This window comes from Triticum urartu, chromosome 2 (assembly GCF_003073215.2).
Source record: "Triticum urartu cultivar G1812 chromosome 2, Tu2.1, whole genome shotgun sequence".
Classification (NCBI taxonomy): Eukaryota; Viridiplantae; Streptophyta; class Magnoliopsida; order Poales; family Poaceae; genus Triticum; species Triticum urartu.
Window position 1 is genome coordinate 514023409 of NC_053023.1, and position 6000 is coordinate 514029408.

The following is a 6000-nucleotide window of genomic DNA, read 5'->3' on the forward strand; positions in this document are numbered from 1 at the left end:
TGTGCCTTCTATTTGCTTGCATATTTGCTTGCTAAAAATCTATTGATATGGATCCACTTAAAGTGTTCTACTTGGATCATCTTCGATCCTTATGCGCTCGTGCTGAATCCCCAACTAGCCTAGTTGATGGGAAATCTTTAGATGAGCATGCTCATTTTGTGCATCACTGTTTGTCTGAAAAAGGGAGACTCTTATGGGATCGAATAAACAGATTACTGGGCTATGCTTGGAATCTTTGTGAAATTTATGATTTTACTTGTTGCTCTAAGAACCCTAAAAAACACCTCCCCTACCTATGTGAGTTTAATGACAATTAAATCTTATCTTCTTATGTAAAGGGTGTTTATAGTTACTACAATATCGAACAATTTGAAGAATTTGTTGCTTTTAAGGGTGCTTATGAAGTTGCTTCTTTGATTGAAAAGTATGATATTACTCTCTACGAATCTGAAAATCTTAACATACTTAAATATTGCTATGAAAACTTTGCTCATAATGTCTATGTCAAAGAACTTATTGATAGAATGACCGTTGCTTCGGAAGAAAAATAATGATATGCATGAATCCATAGATAATTATGATTCCGATGATTTGATTGAAATATCTCTTGATGAACATGATGCTTGCTATTCTTGTGGCCATGATGCCAATATTTATGAAGATGAATTTGCTATAGTTCCTTATGTTAACCATGAGATCGTTGCTATTGCACCCATACTTGATAGTTCCTTCGATGAAAAGCATGATTGCAATGATGTTATTATAAATTCTATTAATATCAATTGTGCTAATAATATGCAAAACCCTAAGCTTGGGGATGCTAGTTTTGCTATGTCATCTACTTGTTGCAATGACCATGATTGGGGTGATTCTTCTTATGATCTTGAAAATTTATTTAAGCCCCATGATGAATATGAGATTGATAATAATGTTTGCAATATTATTGAAAGTGGGTTTGGAAGAGTGTCAACTTCGCATGCATGTGGATCGTGTTGAAAATATTTTATATGATAGCTATATTGTTGAATTTGATTATGATCCTACATGTAATTATTATGAGAGAGGAAAATATGGTTGTAGAAATTTTCATGTTTCAAAATTACCTCTCGTTATGTTGAGAATGCTATTGTTTCTCCCTTCTTCCTTGCATATGGTAGTTTTTGCTTGCCTTGAAATTTGTTTGCCTATAAGATGCCTATGCATAGGAAGTATGTTAGACTTAGATGCTTTTTTCATATGCTTTATGATGCTCTCTTTGTGCTTCAATTCTTGTCTTTCATGTGAGCATCATCGAAATTATGATGCCTAGCTAGGGGCATTAAACGATATGCTTGTTGGGAGGCAACCCAATTTTATTTTTGTTTCTTGTTTTTTGTTCCTGTTTACTAATAAATAATTCATCTAGATTCTTTTTAGATGTGGTTTTATGCTTTTAATTAGTGTTTGTCCCAAGTAGAACCTTTGGGAAGACTTGGGGGGAAGTTTTGCGATCTTGCTATAAAAAACAGAAACTTCAGCGCTCACGAGATTTGCTGCCATTTTTACTGGAGGGTGCAATTAGGTTGATTATTTTTTAAGATGATTAATAGACAAATTCCTCATGTCCACCAATTTATTTCAGAATTTTTGGGGTTACAGAAGTATTCTAAACCTACAGATTACTACATACTGTTCTGTTTTTGACAGATTCTGTTTTCGTGTGTTGTTTGCTTATTTTGATGAATATATGGCTAGTATCGGGGGGTATGAACCATAGAGAAGTTGGAATACAGTAGGTTTAACACCAATATAAATAAAGAATGAGTTCATTACAGTACCTTAAGTGGTGGTTTGTTTTCTTATACTAACGGAGCTCATGATATTTTCTGTTGAGTTTTGTGTTGTGAAGTTTTCAAGTTTTGGGTAAAGATTTGATGGATTATGGAATAAGGAGTGGCAAGAGACTAAGATTGGGGATGCCCAAGGCACCCCAAGGTAAAATGCAAGGACAACCAAAATCCTAAGCTTGTGGATGCTCCGGAAGGCATCCCCTCTTTCGTCTTTGTCCATCGGTAACTTTACTTGATGCTATATTTTTATTCACCACATGATATGTGTTTTGCTTGGAGCGTCTTGTATGATTTGATTCTTTACTTTTTAGTTTACCACAATCATCCTTTCTGTACCCACCTTTTGGAGAGACACATATGAATCGGAATTTATTAGAATAATCTTTGTGCTTCACTTATATCTTTTGAGCTAGATAATTTTGCTCTAGTGCTTCACTTATATCTTTTTAGAGCACGGTGGTGGTTTTATTTTATAGAAATTATTGATCTCTCATGCTTCACTTATATAATTTTGAGTGTCCTTTAGAACAGCATGGTAATTTGCTTTGGCTATAAAATTAGTCCTAATATGATAGGCATCCAAGATGGGTATAATAAAAACTATCATAAAAAGTGCATTGAATACTATGAGAAGTTTGGTACTTGATGATTGTTTTGAGATATGAAGATGGCGATATTAGAGTCATGCTAGTTGAGTAGTTGTGAATTTGAGAAATACTTGTGTTAAAGTTTGTGATTCCTGTAGCATGCACGTATGGTGAACCGTTATGTGATGAAGTCAGAGCATGATTTATTTATTGATTGTCTTCCTTATGAGTGGCGGTCGGGGACGAGCGATGGTCTTTTCCTACCAATCTATCCCCCTAGGAGCATGTGCGTAGTACTTTGTTTTGATAACTAATGGATTTTTGCAATAAGTATGTGAGTTCTTTATGACTAATGTTGAGTCCATGGATTATACGCACTCTCACCCTTCCACCATTGCTAGCCTCTCTAGTACCGTGCAACTTTCGCCGGTACCATAAACCCACCATATACTTTCCTCAAAACAGCCACCATACCTACCTATTATGGCATTTCCATAGCCATTCCGAGATATATTGCCATGCAACTTACCACCGTTCCGTTTATTATGACACGCTTCATCATTGTCATGTTGCTTTGCATGATCATGTAGTTGACATCATATTTGTGGCAAAGCCACCTTCATAATTCTTTCATACATGTCACTCATGAGTCATTGCACATCCCGGTACACCGCCGGAGGCATTCACATAGAGTCATATTTTTTTCTAAGTATCGAGTTGTAAGTAAATAAAAGTGTGATGATCATCATTATTAGAGCATTGTCCCAGGTGAGGAAAGGATGATGCAGACTAGGATTCCCCCACAAGTCGGGATGAGACACCGGACGAAAATAAAAAGAAAAAAGAAAAAAGAAAAAAAGAGGCCATAAAAAAAAGAGAAAAGGCCCAAATAAAAAAATACAAAAATAAATGAGAGAAAAGGAGAGAAGGGACAATGTTACTATCCTTTTACCACACTTGTGCTTCAAAGTAGCACCATGATCTTCATGATAGAGAGTCTCTTATGTTGTCACTTTCATATACTAGTGGGAATTTTACAATATAGAACTTGGCTTGTATATTCCAATGATGGGCTTCCTCAAAATGCCCTAGGTCTTCGTGAGCAAACAAGTTGGATGCAAACCCACTTAGTTTCTTTTGTTGAGCTTTCATACACTTATAGCTCTAGTGCATCCATTGCATGGAAATCCCTACTCACTCACATTGATATCTATTGATGGGCATTTCCATAGCCCGTTGATACGCCTAGTTGATGTGAGACTATCTTCTCCTTTTTGTCTTCTCCACAACCACCATTCTGTTCCACCTATAGTGCTATGTCCATGACTCATGCTCATATATTGCGTGAAGATTGAAAAAGTTTTAGAACATCAAAAGTATGAAACAATTGCTTGGCTTGTCATCGGGGTTGTGCATCATTTAAATATTTTGTGTGGTGAAGATAGAGCATATCTAGACTATATGATTTTGTAGGGATAACTCTCTTTGGCCATGGTATTTTGAGAAGACATGATTGCTTTGCTAGTATGCTTGAAGTATTATTATTTTTATGTCAATATTAAAATTTTGTCTTGAATCTTTCAGATCTGAAAATTCATGCCACAATAAAGAAAATTACATTGAGAATTATGCTAGGTAGCATTCCACATCAAAAATTCTGTTTTTATCATTTAGCTACTCGAGGACGAGCAGGAATTAAGCTTGGGGATGCTTGATACGTCTCCAACATATCTATAATTTTTGATTGTTCCATGCTATTATATTATCTGTTTTGGATGTTTAATGGGCTTTAATATACCTTTTTATATTATTTTTGGGACTAACATACTAACCAAAGGCCTAGTGCAAATTGTTGTTTTTTGCCTATTTCAGTGTTTCGCAGAAAGGGAATATCAAACGGAATCCAAACAGAATGAAACCTTCGGGAGAGTGATTTTTGTAACAAACGCAATCCAGGAGACTTGGAGTGGACGTCAAGGAAGCATCAAGGAGGCCACGAGGCAGGGAGGCCCCCCCACCCTCATGGGCCCCTCGTAGCTCCCCTGACCGACTTCTTTCGCCTATATATACTCATATACCCCGAAAACATCCGAGAGCACCACGAAACCCTATTTCCACCGCCGCAACCTTCTGTACCCAAGAGATCCCATCTTGGGGCCTTTTTCGAAGCTCCGCCGGAGGGGGGAATCGATCACGGAGGGCTTCTACATCAACACCATAGCCTCTCCGATGATGTGTGAGTAGTTTACCACAGACCTTCGTGTAACGCCCTCGATGCGGCTATATCTCCCACATGTCGAAGCACGACTTAGAGGCATAACCGCATTGAAAGCAATGTCGCAAGTGAGGTAATCTTCACACAACCCATGTAATACATAAGGGAAAGAGATACATAGTTGGCTTACAATCGCCACTTCACACAATTACATGAATAAAGCATTACAACATCCAAATACAAACAAGGTCCGACTACGGAACCAAAATAAAAAGAAGACTACCCCAAAAGCTACACAGATCCCCGATCGACCCGACTGGGCTCCACTACTCATCAACTAGAATGAAACAACACAAAGGACAAGATCTTCATCGAGCTCCTCCTTGAGCTTGGTTGCGTCATCTGCACGGTATCCTCGGCACCTGCAAGCTGGTTTTTGGAAGTATCTGTGAGTCATGGGGACTCAGCAATCTCACACCCTCGCGATCAAGACTATTTAAGCTCATAGGAAGGGTAAAAGGTATGAGGTGGAGTTGGAGCAAGCGACTAGCATATATGGTGGCTAACATACGCAAATGAGAGCGAGAAGAGAAGGCAAAGCATGATCGAGAAACTATGATCAAGAAGTGATCCTAGAACAACCTACGTCAAGCATAACTCCAACACCGTGTTCACTTGCCAGACTCCGCCGGAAAGAGACCATCACCGTTACACACGCGGTTGATGCATTTTAATTAAGGTCAACTTCAGGTTTTCTACAACCGGATATTAACAAATTCCCATCTGCCCATAACCGCGGGCACGGCTTTCGAAAGTTCAAATCCCTGCAGGGTTGTCCCAACTTAGCCCATCACAAGCTCTCACGGTCAACGAAGGAATAGACCTCCTCCCGAGACGTTCCAATCAGACTCGGTATCCCGGTTCTACAAGACACTTCGACAAGTTAAAACAAATCCAGCAACACCGCCCGAATGTGCCGACAAATCCCGATAGGAGCTGCACATATCTCTTTCTGAGGGCACACTCAGATGAGACTAGCTACGAGTAAAACCAACCCTCAAGTTTCCCCGACGTGGCCCCGCAGGCAGCTCAGTTCGGACCAACACTCAGAGGAGCACTGGCCCCGGGGGGGGGGGGGGTAGAATAAAGATGACCCTTGAGTCTGCAGAACCCAAGGGAAGGTGGTAGGTTGTTAGTGCAAATGGTAAAACCAAGGTTGGGCATTGCTGGAGGAGTTTTATTCAAGGCAAACTGTCAAGGGTTTCCCATTATTACCCAACCGCGTAAGGAACACAAAATCCGGGAACATAACACTGATATGACGGAAACTAGGGCGGCAAGAGTGGAACAAAACACCAGGCATAAGGCC